Source organism: Carcharhinus amblyrhynchos, chromosome 18, assembly GCF_965287045.1.
Source record: "Carcharhinus amblyrhynchos chromosome 18, sCarAmb.v2.hapA, whole genome shotgun sequence".
Taxonomy (NCBI): Eukaryota; Metazoa; Chordata; class Chondrichthyes; order Carcharhiniformes; family Carcharhinidae; genus Carcharhinus; species Carcharhinus amblyrhynchos.
The window spans coordinates 12,653,830-12,671,816 of NC_137341.1; the positions used below are offsets into that span (position 1 = coordinate 12,653,830).

The window sequence follows — 17,987 nt, forward strand, 5'->3', positions numbered from 1 at the left end:
ACTCATACGGCGACTGAGGGATAATCATGTGGCAATGGAGGGCCACTCATACGGCGACTGAGGGATAATCATGTGGGCCAGTCATGAGGAGACAGAGGGTCACTCATGGGGTAATGGAGAGATAATCATGTGATGATGTACGGCCACTCATGCGGCAACGGAGGGATAATCATGCGATGACGAAGGGCCATTCACAAGGGCAGAGAGGGCCACTCATGCAGAGACAGAAGGTCATTCATGCAACAATGGAGGGCCACTCATACGGCGATGGAGGGCCATTGGTGAGGTGACAGAGGGTCACTAATGAGGCGACAGAAGGATGATCATGTGACCGAGGTTGCCTATCACTGATTTACACCGACTGTGACCGCTGGGCATCACTGGCAAAGGTGAAAAGATGATCTAATTTATTAAGTCTACTTATTATTTTAAAAAAGACAAAGATTTGTCTCTCCTAGCTCCGCCTGTCTAAAGTAACAAAAAGGGCGGGTTTGGGTGAAGTTTATGGACAATCTGGGGGGAGGCCGACCAGGTGAAGAGACCGTCGCTAAGGGAGAGCACCCTAGCAACAGCCTGCGGGCGCGCCGCCCAACGCTGCGTTCGGCGCACCTACGTCATCGCGTAGGCGTGCGTGCTCGCGTCCGGGGAAGGGGGGGCAGGCGTGCGTGCGTGCTCGCGTCCGGGGGAAGGGGGGGGGGTTAGGCGTGCGTGCTCGAGGCCGGGATCCAGCGTAGGCGTGCGTGCTCGCGCGCGGGGTGCCGCTCCCGGATCCCGTCTCCGCCTGCTGAGTGAATTCGTGTCGACTGCCCAGAGTCCGCGAATTCCAGCCCCGCACAAGCGCCAGGTAACCGGCGGGGCTGGGGGGGGGGGGGGGGGGAGGAGGAGAAGGAGGGAGGGCAAGCCGGGGCGGCTGGGTGAGGGTAAACCGGGCGGGAGGGGATCCGACACAAGGAAGCCCCTCGCTCTCTCACACACACACACACTCCTGGCTGGTGAAGCCGTTGAGGCCTAGGCCGGGAGCCGAGCCGGCAGCACCGACAGACGAAGGGAGAGAGGGAGGCGGTGGTGGTGGTGGTATCCCTGACAGGGGGCGGGGTGGGGGGGGGGGAGAGAGAGAGAGGAAAGGTCAGTCGGCCAGTCCAGCCGCACTGCCCTGTCTGCCCCTCACTCACACTCTCCGTGGGAAGCTCGGCTAGGAAATGACCGCTGAGACCCAGGAAGGAGAAAAGCTGCCTCCTCCCACCCACTCACCCCGCCTGGGTGACCTACCCCCCGCCCCGGCCCCGGGGGTCAGCCCCGGCCTGGCACTTCGGAGGCTGCTTCCAGTGGCTGAGGCACTGCTGTGGAGCCGGGGGTGTAAAAGCCAACACAATACACTGACCGGGACAGTGAGTTCATACAGCGCCTGGGTACCGAGGTGGTCTGAAAACACTGGAGTTCAGCGAAGTATCTACACAATCCTGCTCCAAACTGAAGCTCAAACGTTTAGTAATTCTCTCCAGTACAGTGCAGCAACTCGAAAGAATGAAGAGTGACACTACCGTCCTCCTGTTGTCTCTCTCTTGTGTCTAACCCCTTCAAATTTTGGAAGAGGAAAGGAGTTGATTGGTAGAGTGGAGGGAAAGAAAGCAGGGGCTAAGATTTTAGGAATTTCAGGCATGTTATACAGGAAACCCTCTTTACATACCTGGTAAATGATTTGATCAGATTTCTGATGCTCCTCAGGAAGCTATTAGGTATCTATTCTTTGTGAGTCAGGCATTATTTTCTTTTGTCCGGCCAATACAGTGTAAAGTTTGAGGAGGAGTTTGTGGAATTCTTCAATCATCCGTGAGCATTCTCCTTTTTAAGTCAGTTCACGTTTTTGTATGAGGTTTTGCCTGAGTTGTGCCATGCCTACATAAAATAATTTAGATTGTGTCAAGAAAGAGAATGTTTAGCCTTTAAGTACAAGAGTGAAGCAGTTATGGGTTAACTATTGCTTATGATGGGAGCAAACTGACATAGTGAAATTAGATTGTTAGAAGGGCATGGACCTACATGCTGCTTTACCTGTAGCTTGTTTGTACCAATAAACTTTGTGATATTGTTATAGGATTTATGTTAAATACATAAATAATGATGAAAGTAACAACTTATGATCTGGATGATCATTTGTCAGAGGTCAAGACAATAGAAAATAGAAAAATTCCAGCTTTGGGTGACTGTCCCTGTGTCTGTGTGGATTTCCTCCAGATACTCCGGTTTCCTCCCACACTCCAAAGACGTGCAGGTTTGGCTGTGCTAAATTACCCCCTAGTGTCCCAAAATATGTAGGTTACATGGTTTATGCTGAATGTTTGGGGTTACAACAATAGGGTGGGGTAGAGGGCCTGGGTGAGATACTGTGAGAGAATTGGTGCAGTCTCGATAGGGCGAATGGCCTTGTCTGCACTGTTGAGATTCTATATTATGAATGTAAATTATGGTGGTCATGGCTAAGAAGGACGTTGGTAATAGCCATTAAGTGATTTTGAAGTATTGTTCTGAAAGCTAATTTGCACAGAGCAACGTTCCACAAATTCCATTTCCATGAGTTTGGGGTGGGGGGGTGGGAGAGAAAAATAGTGGAAAATAAGGATTCCATAGCATGGGCAGGATTTTTCAGAAATTCCCACTCGAAGTCAGTGGACCTTTAAATGGTCTGTCAAATTTTCCACCCAGCTTGCAACAATTCCTGTGCAGGCAGGACCTAGAAAATTTACCCCTCTGTGCTCTTCAAAGGCAGGTCCTCGGCTCGTTGTCTGCTGTGTTTCTCAGTGAGCTGTTTTTGTCAGTGGTCATTTGCCATTGTCTTTTATTTTCGGGCACAGGGAGGAAGTCAGTCCTGAGTCTACCAGAGCTGAAATGGGAATCGAACCCACACTGAGCATCTGGTCAGTGAGCTAACCAGCCTCCATGAATAACAATCCGAGAAATGACTGGTTACGATCGTGTGGTTGAGGGATATATGCTGGCTAAGACACTGGGAGAATATTCCTTCTCTTTTGTGATAAATCGGGCCTCAATATAATATCTTACCTGAAAGGCGGCACTCTCTGTGGTTGTGTTTAAGTTCCTGGTGTCGTAGGAATTGAATCTGTGATCTCCTGTATGGAGAATTTACCTCTGAGCCAAATGAACAGATTTTAAATCATTACTGCAATTTTCCTGTGGACTCGGGAAATTTTGCAATTATATAAATAAGCTGCAGCTGTTAATATCTTAGAAAGATTTCAGTTGTGCACAAATGGAGGAGCTTCAATCCAAGACTTTGACAGAGAGGTCTCGTTTAATTTTGAATTTAAGATTGAGGTTGACTGTGTCCCGAAAACAGAGACTGTACTTTGCATTGGTTTTAGAATGGGCATTTGTTTTGTGTGTTTAAAGGTGCAATGTACTGACCTTTAATGTTTTTTGTGTAATGAGACTTGAGTCATTTGGTTGAAGTCTGAAAAGGGTGTGGAACAATAAGATAAGAGAGGAGGAATGTGAAGTGTTCTTGTCAGAGATAAGAATCACAGCAAATGAGTTGATTGTGACTGCAGGCCAAAATACTTTGTAAAATTATTATCTTTGGGTTTTGAAAATAGTCAGTGGCAGTTTACTCTTGTCATGTTTTCTCCAGGAACTAGGAAAATCACAAGTTGTGCTGTTATAATTCAGTTAATCGACCTCTGTGTTTCACATTGTATACACACCTTGGTTACTGAACTTGCATAGTTCAGTGCAGAATTGAGGGAGTGTTGCATTAACAGAAGGTGCAGTGTTAAATCTAGGCCCAGCCCTCCTGTTATGGTGGACATTAAAGATCCCATGAGCATGTCAATTGCATATAAATTGTGTTTGATCATATGCAAATAATGGCATTGAAAGGTAATGTATGAGGAGGTTGGTCTGTTTCTGTTCTGTGGCTATGGCTATGGCTATGCCTATGCCCATGCCCAGTACACTTCAGACCATCTGGTTCTGGAGGGCATCCTCACACTTCAGAATGTCTCAGGGTGAAGATTGAAACTTTTTTTTTAAAAATTCAGACCAAAAACTGAATCCTAGTGACATTGTGAAAAATGTTAGAAAATAAATATCAACTGTTGGGGTATAATTCCTCTGATATTTGTACATCATTATTTTTCACGTGTATGCAGATAACACCCATCTGTACGTCATCAGCATCTCTCCTGACTCTTTTACTGTTACTAAATTATCAGACTGCTTAACTGATATTCAATAATTGGTATGCACAAATTTCCTCTGGTTAAATATTGGGAAGACTGGAACTGTTGTTTTTAGCCCCTCACTCCAAATTTGTTTCCAGCTGCCAACTCCATCTCTCCCCCTAGCAACAGCCTGAGATTACACCAGTCCTTTTGCAACCTTGATAGAAACTCGAAGTGGGAGTAGGCCATTCAGCTCATCAAACCTGCTTCGCCACTCATTTTGATCATGGCTGATCGTCAAATTCAATATCTTTATGTTCCCCCCCTTCTTCCTCCCGTATACATTTAGCCCCAATTGTGATGTCATCGTTTACCATGAAATGAGCTGCTTATTGCATTTGCACTACTACTCGAGTGCCTTTTTTCACTTCTGTAACATCGTCTGATGTCGCCCCATCTCAGCTGATCTGCTGAAACCCTCAATCATGCTTTTGTTACCTCTAGATGACTATTCCAATGTGCTGATTGCCTGCTTTCTACCCACCATGGATCCAAAATTTCCTCTGGTTAATATTCAGTTACTAGTGGTGTACTGCAAGGATCTGTTTGGGGGCCACTGCTGTTTGTCATTTTTATAAATGACCTGGATGAGGGCATAGCAGGATGGGTTAGTAAATTTGCAGATGACACTAAAGTCGGTGAAGTTGTGGACAGTGCGGAAGGATGTTGCAGGTTACAGAGGGACATGGATAAGCTGCTGGGCTGAAAGGTGGCAAATGGAGTTTAATGCGGAAAAATGTGAAGTGATTCACTTTGGAAGGAGTAACAGGAATACAGAGTACTGGACTAATGGTAAGTTATTTGGTCGTGTGATTGAGCAGAGAGATCTCGGTGTCCACGTGCATAGATTCCTGAAAGTTGGCACCCAGGTTGATAGGGTTGTTAAGAAGGCATACGATGTGTTAGCTTTCTTTGGTCGAGGGATTGAGTTTAGGAGCCATGAGGTCATGTTGCAGCTGTACAAAACTCTGGTGCAGCCGCACTTGGAGCATTGCGTACAGTTCTATAGGAAGGATGTGGAAGCATTGGAAAGGGTGCAGAGGAGATTTACCAGGTTGTTGCCTGGTATGGTGGGAAGGCCTTTTGAGGAAAGGATGAGGGACTTGAGGCTGTTTTCGTTCGAAGAAAGTTAAGAGGTGACTTAGAAGAGGCATATCAGGTAATCAGAGGATTAGATAGGGTGGACAGTGTGAACCTTTTTCGTCAAATGGAGATGCCTAACACGAGGGGGCGTAGCTTTAAATTGAGGGGTGATAGATATAGGACAGATGTCAGAAGTAGGTTCTTTACTCAGAATAGTAAGAGCATGGAAAGCCCTGCCAGCAACTGTGGTGGATTCACCAACATTCAGGGCATTTAAATGTTCATTGGATAAACGTATGCTTGATATTGGAACAGTGTAGGTTAGATGGGCTTTAGATTGGTTTCACAAGTTGGCGCAACATCGAGGACCAAGGGGCCTGTGTTGCGCTGCAGTGTTCTATGTTGTAAAATTCTGTTGCCTGTGCCTCAGCTTGCAGTAGTCCTGTTCACCTGTCACCTGTGTCCTCGCTGACCTCTATTGGGTCCTGGTCAAGCAATGTTTTGATTTTAAAGTTCTGCTCTTTGTTTTCAATTCCATCCGTGGCCTTGCCCCTCTTTATCTCTGTAATTCCTCACCCCACAACTCTCCAGGATATCTGCTCTGCTCAAACCTTGGCCTTCTGAGTATTCCTGAGTTTGATTGTTCCTCCATTGTTGGCAGTGCCTTCAACAGCATCAGCCCTCAACTCTGGATTACTCTCAATGTACCTCTCCCTGTCTCTGCCACACTTTTTTCCTTTAAGTCACTCCTTAAAACCCTCTAACTCTTTGGCTGAAATTTTGGTAATTGGACCCAATATTTCATGTGGTTTGTTTCATAACATGCCTGTGAAGCACCAGTGGCATTTTATTCTTGGGAGTATGAACAATATGATCAATGGAAGAATTAAGTGGATATGTGAAGAGTCTCTGATCTGAACATCAAGGGAAAAAGTATGGTCTGGATATTCACATTTCCTGCAGGTAAACAAATTGAGAGGAATGCCTGTGAGGTGTATAGTGAAGGTCCGAACCTTTTAGGGTTCTTGGGTGAAATCTACAAGAAAGATTGTCTATTAAATGCCTATGATGCATCATCAAACTTTGATAGATTTTGGGAATCAGATGGTCCTTCCATAGAAGAATGCATCATCTATTTTAACAGACAGTATAAAATATTGATTAAATTTAATTTTGGAATTTCTGGAATAGTTCTAACACTTAAAGTGCTGGATTGTGGCAAGGTGTCTCTTTTGTGCAGCCTATTGGTTCTAACTGGTGTTTGGTTCTTGGAAATGGATGACCTGTTCAGATCAGATGTCTGTTGTCTTGAAAACATTCTTGGGGAATCAGTCGTTCCTTCAACTTTCATGGATCAAATGGGGCATCCTGCAGTGCAATAAGGGCAAAGGACTCGATTACTGAGTTTCAAAATTGACTTGATAATGGATGTGGCTGACAGTATAATGAAAGGATTAAAGACCAGAATGAAGTTTAAATAATCTTTGGTAGATCTAGCTATTACAGCAGAAGACAGAATTGGAAAAATAATGAGGGGTAAATTAATGCCAGGAATTTCCAAGGATTAGTTGGTACTTCAATTATGACTCAAAATATAATTCATGCAGCAGGCAAACTCCCCAAAATGGAGAGGCAGGGTCCTCAAAATGAGACATAAAAAAATTCTGACAAAGATAGTGGAGATAATGGTGTCACCTGAGCAAAGTATGCTGGTCAGAAGGAGTTTTGATCCTATGGTGAATGTGTTAGTTGTGGCACCTTTAACTTTGCAGTACTAGATAGTCCTTGCACTTCAATAGCAAATGGAACAGCAGAGTGTTCTGTTTATTTAGTGCGAATCAACACAAGGTTAAGGAATATAAAGCTCATATTTTATTAGGTTTGATGTCATCACTAGTGTTGCTTCTGCTGTTGAATAAACCTACATGATAAGGCAATTATTTCTGAAAGATTAGTCGACCTGCAATTTACCCAGCCAGGATATTATTGTTTCTGCTTCGCAAAGCCTTATATTTCTCATCAGAGTGTCAGTCAAGTATTAATGAAATTAAGTGTTAATCAGAGAGAGAGAGGAAAACAATGTTCTAAAGGTGCATCAACAGTTTTCTCATCCTATGGTCAAAGATTAAAATTCCTGCTAAAAGTTTCAGGTGTGATTGAAAAAGTGTATATGAAACTAATAGAAGATTAGTGGGGAGTGTGAAACCTGTAAAAAGTTTTGGACACTGCATATTCTGTTGTAAGCCTTTTATTGGCATGTGACTTTCGAAGGTAGTTGCCATGGATCTAAAGATCTGGAACAAAAATATTTGCATTCAACATTTTGTAAACCTAGTGACCAGATTTAGTCTTTCTGCAGTAACGTATAGTTTAGGCAAAGGGGTTATTATGGGCAAAATCATGGATAAGTGGATAGGGGCTTGACTTCAGCCACCAGCAAAGTTTGACACTTAATGGAGGAGAGCTTGCCAATGATGAGTGAGTTCAGAGATGTGAAAATATGAATACATTTTGGTCATAAATATTGCAGCTGGACATTCTTTCAGCAGTGGACTTTGTGATAGAAATCATGCAGTGATCAATGAAATGCTGCATAACTGTTTAGCTGTGCAGCAGACTGCAAATTGACAATCACCCTGTCATGGGCAGTTCATGCAATAAAATCACTGGTGGCCGGAGGGTAAAGTCTTTATTGATTGGTCCCTTTTCGAAATCTCACATTGCCTTCTTGCTATGCAGTAGTCTTGATCCAGAAAGCAGCACAGTTCAATATTTTCTGTATGTTTGAATGCTTTTGCCAAACTATGGCCTCAGCAAATTCAGAGGGCACTGAAGTATTAAGACCATCAGAGAAGTTGACTGAGGAGATTTCATATATTATAAAAGAGGGGATCATAGAGAATGGAAAGGCCCCTGTACAGCCATGATATTTGTCAAATATGACAGTCAAACATTTGAAGTTCACTTCACAGTTAATTGCAATATCTGACTCTGAACAGCCGACAGAAGTAACACAAGCCACTTTGTAACTCAAATGCTCCTGTGTTTTGTGGTGAAGGTCCAAGGAACAGAGTACAATAGATCAAGGGCTTGTGCTGTGCATGATTAGAACACATGAAAGGGCTACCCTATTTAAAAGATCAATTCCTCAGGATAGCTACCTGGGTGACACATGATGGTGCTAGTGGATAGAGCGATGTGATATTTTTGGGACATGCAGAAAGAGTGACTGCAAGTTTAAACATTGTTCAAATATTGGCCAAGAAGTGAGGGCCATGGACTGGCAGAGTGACGAACAGTGCTAGTATTGAAAATGGGTCTCAAATTGTCTCATGTCACAAGACTGAAGAAAAATCCGGTAGTAGTACAAGAGGATTTTTTTCTCAGTAGTAGTTATGACGAACAAAAGTGCAAGGAGAGGCCAGAGCTTGGAAAGATTAGGCAGTCAAATAAAGAATACAGAATTGCACGAGAAGCAGAAGTCTCATGATCAAGAAACTTTGGTAGTTGTAGATAAACTAATGGACTTTTTGGATAAACTAATGAGAGACATAGAGCATTAGATTGAAAAGAGCTAGGAGTTTGCTCTGAGGTACCAGATGAAGGGCAGAAAGCTTTGTCACGTTGGTGGATTTGTATTAAGGCCTCATTGCAGATTGGACATGAGGCTAATTGCTAGGAATTTTGAAGAGTGAGTTACTATAATATTACAGATATTAGTGGACTCTCCCAAAGTTGAAAATGTAATCTCAAAAATCTTTTTAGCTCTTTTAGCCACGTGTTCATGGAGTATAGGTTGCATTTCAGTAGGGCAGTACATTTGAGAGAGAAGTGTTTCTGTAATATGCCAAAGAAGCAACAGATGCAGAAAAAAGGCTAAGGAAACTTAACAAATGCGTCAGTGACCTAAATGGTACTTGTAGGGTGTTACTATTATGGGACCAGCTGCTGAAAATGGGTTGTATTCAACTAAAAGCAGATTGGGAGTCAGGCTAGTGGGATTATTAAATATATTGGTTTTGACATTGGGCAGAAAATGTCTACACTCACTTTAAATTAACAACCCTTTTTGAGGAACGTTACTCTCATTCCAGTTAATCATACTAGGCCCTTGCAGAAAGTTGATGTTGTATTGAAAGAGCTTGATTGGTCAGTTGATTCAGATGAAATATATGGTATATATGTGGTATATATGGATTTTAGTAAGGCGTTTGATAAGGTTCACCATGGTAGGCTTCTGCAGAAAATGCAGATGTATGGGATTGAGGGTAATCTAGGAAATTGGATCAGGAATTGGCTAGCAGATAGGAGACAGAGGGTGGTGGTTGATGGTAAATATTCGTCATGGAGTCCAGTTACGAGTGGTGTGCCTCAGGGATCTGTTTTGGGGCCACTGCTGTTGTAATTTTTATTAATGATCTGGATGAGGGTATAGTTGGGTGAATTAGTAAATTTGCTGATGACACCAAAGTCGGAGGTGTGGTAGATTGTGAGGAAGGGTGTCGTAGTTTGCAGGGAGACTTAGACAGGTTGCAGAGCTGGGCCGAGAGGCGGCGGATGGAGTTTAATGCGGAGAAGTGTGAGGTAATTCACTTTGGTGGGAATAACAGATGTGTCGAGTATAGGGCTAACGGGAGGACTCTGAATAGTGTGGATGAACAGAGGGATCTAGCTGTATATGTACATAGATCCCTGAAAGTTGGGAATCAAGTAGATAAGGTTGTTAAGAAGGCATACTGTGTCTTGGCGTTTATTGGTAGGGGGATTGAATTTAGGAGTCGCAGCGTCATGTTGCAACTGTACACAACACTGGTGCGGCCGCACTTGGAGTATTGTGTGCAGTTCTGGTCCCCACATTATAGGAAGGATGTGGAGGCTTTGGAGAGGGTGCAGAGGAGGTTTACCACGATGTTGCCTGGTATGAAGGGGAAGTCGTATGAGGAGAGACTGAGGGATTTGGGGTTGTTTTCGCTAGAAAGAAGGTGGCTAAGAGGGGATCTTATTGAAACATATAAGATGATTAGAGGTTTAGGTAGGGTGGATAGTGATAGCCTTTTTCCTCGGATGGAGAAAGCTAGCACGAGGGGGCATGGCTTTAAATTAAGGGGGGGTAGTTATAGGACGGATGTCAGGGGTAGGTTCTTTACCCAGAGGGTGGTGAGGGATTGGAATGCCCTGCCTGCTGCAGTTGTAAATGCGCCTAGTTTGGGGGCGTTTAAGAGATCCATGGATAGGTTTATGGATGAAAAGGGATTAGTTTAGGTTAGAGGGTCATTGTTTTTTAACTGGTCGGTGCAACATCGTGGGCCGAAGGGCCTGTTCTGCGCTGTAATGTTCTATGAAACCTCCTAAAGTTTAGAATGTTTTAATGGCAAATAAAACAGTGAACAATTCAATCTGGAGAATTTAGCCCCATCCTGAGATCATACAACTACTCTTTTTTAATGATGCTTCACATATCACATTAATCTTCCTGTTAGGATTTCTAATGCAGCTGTTTATTTTAATTTATTCATAGGATGTGGGCATTGCAGGATAGGCCAGAATTTATTACCCATCCCTAATTGCCCATGATAAGGTGGTTGCAGATTGAATCTTTTGGTTTGAAACAAATTCTGACAGGAAAGGAAATCTCAAATTAAGGAGGTGGCTGATATGCATATAGAGAGGATTACTGATTAAAAATTTTGAGGCATAAATGACTATTTATGTATATGTGTGTGTGCATTACATTTTGTGGAACAAAGAAATTGAGTCCGAAAAGAGGGGAATTTTTCAATGTAAAACTTCATAATCCATATGGAGGTTTTTGATTTAATTTGTTTTGAAATTTTTAGTTGTGCATGAAATATCTAATTTGGATTTGAAGAGAGAGAAGGGAGTCTGTTAATTTTATATCAATTGCATGCAAGTGCTGGATGTAACTGGGGATTTGCTGAGTCCCTACAAATGGGCAAAGATTGAAACTGGTTATTGATCTAGTGGGTATATATTTGTAATGTGAAATTCTTGAAATGCATATAAAAGTGAGTAAAAGACTGGCTTCGGTTCTACCCTTAACCAACTGGCTTTCTGAATATAACAGGCAAAGATATACAGGTTAGGTGGATTGTCCATGCTAAGTTGCCCCTTATTGTCCAAAGATGTGTAGGATAGGTGGATTAACTGTGGTAAATGCATGGGGTTATGGGATGTAGGGCAAACAGGAGCGCCTGGGTGGTGGGGTGCTGTTTCGGAGACTTGGTGCTCGATGGGCTGAATGGCCTCCTTCTGTGCTATAGGGGTTTTGTGGTATTTGATCTAGAAGTTGTAATAGTGTCCTGGTCAACATTCACCCCTCAAACTGCAAGAGATTGGACGAGCAATCCATCTCTGCTTTCTGTCAGATTTTATTGCTTGCAAACTGTGCCTTTATCAACTAAAACAGTGACTGCACTGTAGAAGTAATTAATTGGCCGTAAAGCACATTGGAACACCCAGAGGGTGTGCAAAGCACTTATAAATGCAAATTCTTTCTTTCCCACGGTTGTCTATGAGCTTTGAAAAAATATTGTCATTTATGCCTCAAAATTTTGAACAGTTGATTTTAATTATCCTGTCACCAATCCATTGCTTAATTCCTTTTAATACACTTGATCTCCCAATTCAGGTCCTGCTGCACAGAATCATCTTTGTGTACTAGATTTGGCGGGGGGAAGGGAATCTGAAATATGTTTTCCACGGTAGTCATGGTTGATGTAATATATGATAATGTACCAGTAGGATGTAGGTTAAATTCCATTGCTTTGAATGCTTTTAGGTAAACACTCATAGTTAGCAACAAAAGGCTGGCATTTTATAAAGAGAAGCATTGCATATAATGTCCAAAAATGTCAAATTCTATATCTGGGTTTGGCTTTGTTTCAGTCGCTTGTTACTGATGGGTGAAATTTTCATACTGTGTCCTTGGACTGTGGAAAGCACCCAACATTGCAATTATAAATTTTGTGCTACTGTATTTGAATTAGTGCTCTGTAAGAGTATTTTGAACTATATAACTATTTATGGGAGTGGGGGGAGTAATGACAGTGAATGAATTAATTGCAGAATACAGGCAATTTATCGTTCAATAGTGTAATCTACTGGCTACTTCTATTTTTCCATTGCCTATTTATGTTACTGTATGCTCTATGACAGTGCATGCCTGAATGAGTGAAGCCCATTGGATCCATCTGGTCCATTAACAACTTCTTCGTAGCACGCTGTTTTAATTGCTCCAAAGTTCAAAGTGAAAGCTTCTACAAATAGTATATTGTATTCCAGATTAAAAGAAGCAGGAAGCAGAGTGCTAGATCAATATTTAAATCCAGCTGACTGCACATTCAAAGAGCACCAGCATTTTTTTAAAAAAATTGCTGACTATAATTCAGTGACAAATGGTGCCATAGCACTTCCACTCAGAATGGCAGTAACTTGTAGTGACACGCTTCAGCTTTCACTGTCACTGCTGTTAACCTATGCTCCAGAGAAATCTGAATTTATGTGAAAGTGAGATATCGTAGTCATAGAATCATAGAATCCCTACAGTGCGGAAGGAGGCCATTTGACCTATCGAGTCTGCACTGACTGCAGTCCCAACCAGACCCTAGCCCCATAGCACCACTTATTTACCCTGCCATTCCTACTGATATTAAGAGGCAATTTAGCACAGCCAATTCACCGAACCCGTACATCTTTAGACTGTAGGAGGAAACCGGAGCACCTGGAGGAAACCCACGCAGACAATGGGAGAAAACTCAAACTCCCCATAGACAGTGAGCCAAGGCTGGAATTGAACCCGGGTCTGCTGATTTTTTTGGATCACTATGGCAGTTAACATCAGAGCCCATTCACTGGCAATAAAACCACAAAGTGGTTCAGTGGTTTTATGCACTATTGGTGTTTGACACTGCTGCTTTTAAATTAAGCTTTTGCATTATACCACAATGGATATATGTGTGTGTGTGTATTGTATATATTAATCTAGTCTTTGATCATTTTATGTTGTCATTTGAGGCCTGATGGAATTTTGTTTAGTTCCAAGAATATTTTGTGCAAAATAACTTTTAGTAGTCAGCAGACAAATTCTGGTACTACTTTGATCAAATGATTTATGATATTAGAGGTTATTTATTAGTGTCACAAGAAGGCTTACATTAACACTGCAATGAAGTTGCTGTGAAAATCCTCTAATTGCCACACCCTGGCACCTGTTCAGATACACTGAGGGAGAATTTAGCATGGCGAACACATCTAACCAGCACATCTTTCGGACTATGGGAAGAAACTGGAGGACCTGGAGAAAACCCACACAGACAAGGGGAGAACGTGCAAATTCTGACCCAAACCAGGAATTGAACCTTGGTCCTTGGCGCCATGAGGCAGCAGTGCCAACCACTGTCACCATGAACAGACAGGTGCATAGGACCATTTCAGCTGGTTAGGGAGTCCAGGACAAAGGTGTACAGTTTAAATATTTTGGGCAAACCTATCATAAGTGAAATTAGGAAAGGCTACTACATACAAAAGATAGCAGTTTTAAATTTACCATATGTATTCATGTAAAAGTCACATTTTTGAGACCAATCTTTTCGGCCAAACAGTATGGAGTCGACTTTTACATGGGTTATATTTTCAAGGGCTTGACATCTGTGCTTGATTTTGGCCACATTGAATGGACAAGGTAACCTGCAGTGGCTAGAAAGCTTGAGGCATTACTGGATTAATTTTTAAATAGTTTTCAACTCAACTCAAAAGGGAGACACAGCCTGTTAAATAAACTTTTCAAACCGTATCCTCTGCTCAATATTCTTATTTATGTGATGTTGCTGCAGCAAAAACCTAGCCTGTATTTGCATTTCTGCATACAAATGTATTTATGAAAATGTCCATTTTCTATAGATTTTGAGTGATATATCAGTAAGTCCATTGCTGAAACTCCAGCAATGAATTATGCAGCACTTCATAACTAAGTTTCAGGTAATATCCTTTCCCTCTTATAAGAATAGAATAAATCAGAATTTATTGCCTCAGCTCATCACCATCATGGTAATTATCTCTATATAATTTCGATGACAACAAGGATTTTTTTTTACAATTGCCAGCAAGGTGGCAAACTGGTTGGTTTAACTTTCACCTTTCCAGTTGTAGCCCAAGCATTTAAAGCAATGGCTTCTCTCTTCCCAAACCCACATACACTTTGGTTCTGACATTATTGGGCTTTTATTCCTGAAAACTGGATTCCGTGCTTGCACAAGGTATCTGAAAAAAGTGTTTTTTAGGTCAGAAACAAGACCAGTTTTTACCTATGATTTTGACACAAGATACACAGACCTCGACAATGGACCACCCACAACCCTCTGGGGTGGATGCTGCCACAAGAACAGGCATTGGGGCAGAAGCATGCCTGCCATTTGACCCTCTGAGTTGCTCTACCTTTCAATAAGATCACTTCCTGCCTGCCCCCTTTAACCCTTGACTCCCTTGTTGGTCAAAGATCCAGCTAACTCAGCCTGTAATATTTTCAGTGACCCAGCCTCCACTGCTTTCTGTGGAAGGGAATTCCACAAATTAATGACCCTCTGAGCCTCTTATCCTAGTCTTAAATGGAAGATCCCTGATTTTTAAACTGCTTCCACTAGTTCTAGACCACACAAGGGGAAACATTCTCTCAACATCCATCCCTTTAAGTGCTCTCAGAATTTTGTGAATCACAAAAATTTACAACCCCCTGAGAGAATCAAATTTTCCTGTCTCAAACCTGATCCTAAATGATCCTTAAGCTGTTCTTCCGAGCTCTAGATTCCACTGCTAGGGATACAATCCCCAAATTTCCTTGTAAAACCTGTTCAGAATTTTCCGTGTTTCAAAGTGATCATCTTGCATTCTTCAAAACATGAGAGAGTATAGACTCAGTTGACCCTGCTTCTCTTCATACGACATTGAATCTAGTGAAACTCTGATGTATCAGCTCCAAGGCCAGTATATCCTTCCTTTGATGTAGAGGTCAAAACTAAGCATGGAGCTTCTCAAAGCTCTCTATCATCTGTTTTTTAAAAAGTCCATGTTTTCTTGCAATAAAAACCATACTATTTGCTTTCCAAATTGCTTGCTGTATCTGCATGCTAACTTTGTATTTCTTGGATGAGTACACCTGGACATCATCATTTCAAAGTTTCATGTTTTTTGCAAAATATTGTGCTTTTCTGTTCTCACCAGCAAAGTGAATAATCTCATTGCCCTACACTATACTCTGCCACTTTGCCGACTGGCTTAACCTGTTTATGTAGCTGCAATCTCTTTGTGCCCTCATAGCTTACATTCCCACCGAGTTAATGATCAGAAAGCTTGGATACAGTATTCCTAGTCTCTTTGCCTAAGTCATTAATATAAATTGCAGATAGCTGAAATTCCACTGATTTATGCAGCACTTCATAGTTACAGCTGTCAACTTGAAAATGCTCTGTTTATCCCGAATTTCTGCTTCCTGTCTGATACCCAATTCTCCATTCAAGCTGATATATTACCCCAATTCCATGAGCACTTATCTTGCACTTTAATCCCTTGTGTGACACCATATCGAATGCCTTTTGCAATTTCAAGTATACAATATTTAAAGATTTCCCTTTATCTACACTTTTTGCTCATGAATTTGGCAAGCACCATTTCCATAAAATCTCATGTTGGCTTTGTCTGAACATACATTTTTCCACATGCATTGTTATAACTCCTTTAATAAATTCCAGCAGTTGCTTGACAGCTGTTAACTGGCCTATAATTCCCTGTTTCCTCTTTCTCTACCTCCCCTCTTGAATAGTCGTGTTATATTTAACTTTCAAGCCACCGGATTGTTCTGGAGTTCAGGGAACTTTGTAAAATCTTAACCAGTGCATCCACTAACTCTCTGGCTGCTGTTTTTAGCACACTCAAATGTAGGCCATCAGGTCTTGGGGGTTTGTTATCTTTTTGTCCCTCAAGTTTCACCAATTTTTTTTCTCTGCCAATATTAATTTCCTTAAGTTCCTCATTCTTATTAGCCCATTAGTTGCCCTTTATTTCTGTTATGTACTTAGCATCTTCTACTGTGAAGTTAAATACAAAATACTTGTTCGATATCTGCATCATTGCCTCAGTTTTTCCTCATTCTGTCTCGAAGGAACCAGCATTTAATTTAGCTGCTCTCCTTTATGAAAACTATTACAATTCAATTATATATACTTTATTGGTTTACTCTCATATTGTTTTTCCTCTTATCAATGTTTTATTTGGCCTGTGATTTCTAAAACACTTCCAATTCTTAAATTCACTCTAAGCTGCATGTCTGTGTGGCCATGCACTTGATTATTAATACCGCCCAAATGTTAGTGGAGAATATCCTGCTGTTATGCTAATCGATGCTTTCTGAAGTTGTGGCAGCATGTTACATATTGAAGATTTTTTTAAATCTTGTCTAGAAGGACTAGGAAGCAATAACTGGCTGAGACTTCAAGATGGAGCTGCTTAACTGCTGGGATTCCTACGTGGATTATACTTAGTCCACGAGAGACAACAGAATGTTGCACTTTTTTCAGACAGACGTTTTAGAGGAAGAAATACAATGCACACTGACCTGTAATCTCCTGTGGAGATAATGGAAACTGATTACCATCTCAACAGAAACCATGTCCTGAGTTAAATGTGGAGATGCTGGCATTGGACTGGGGTAAACATGATAAGTCTCACAACACCAGGTTAAAGTCCAACAGGTTTATTTGGTAGCAAAAGCCACTAGCTTTCGGGCCTTTGACCCTTCGTCAGATGAGTGGAGAGTTCTGATCACAGAGGGAACAGGGGAAATCCCCTGTTTGTGATCAGAACTCTCTACTCACCTGACGAAGGGTCAAAGGCCCGAAAGCTAGTGGCTTTTGCTACCAAATAAACCTGTTGGACTTTAACCTGGTGTTGTGAGAGTTCTTGCTGAGAGTTGTATCCTAGACATGGTTGTGTTTTTCCCTTTCCAGCAATGCACGTGGAAAGGGGTTACAAAACAACTGTAATTCTGGTCCCATTGTGCTAATTTGGTGTTCTAGTTCCACTACTAGTATGTACTGTGAAGAACACCCTTCCCTAGCACCCCTGTGCTGGCAGGCAAAGTTTTTCTCTCTCTCCTCGTGCTGGAAGCAAGTCAAGCCAGTAAAACCATGGTCAAATAGGAAACAGGATAACTCCTTTCAGCGAATCTGCAAAACCAAGAATCACCAAGCCAACTGTTTGACTGCTGAAGTCAGCACGACTGAGCTCACTCAACTTAATCCCCACAGCCTTTCACCATATCCTTCTCACAGACGAGCCAAGGATTGATTCATTTTTTAAACTTTTGTTTTTGAACTGGCTTCTCATCTCTAATCTGTGTGTATGTATATTGTGTTTTTATTATTTTTGTAAAAAAAAATGCCTTGTTAAATTGGCATAAATACAGTAGTAATGGGAAAAGGTATCCACAGAGGAAGGAATCCTTTTTAAATTGACCTTGTTGCAATCAACGAGAGAGAGTTATATAAGGACAGAACATAAGAATATAAGAAATTGGAACAGGGGTAGGCCATCTTGCCCCTCGAGCCTGCCCCACCATTCAATAAGATCAAGGCTGATCTCAGTGGTTCAGTTCCA

The 17,987-nt window shown here is 41.9% G+C and overlaps 1 protein-coding gene across 1 annotated transcript in view; it reads left to right on the forward strand.

Annotated features, from left to right (window-relative positions):
* Nucleotides 1-719: 719 nt before the first annotated feature.
* The window catches only part of LOC145354851 (actin-related protein 2/3 complex subunit 1A), a 54,129-nt gene continuing 36,861 nt past the window's right edge, over nt 720-17,987 (forward strand). Inside the window, exon 1 of the mRNA XM_080206390.1 lies at nt 720-844. The gene's annotated coding sequence lies outside the window, so the exon portion shown is untranslated. The remainder of the gene's footprint in view (nt 845-17,987) is intronic.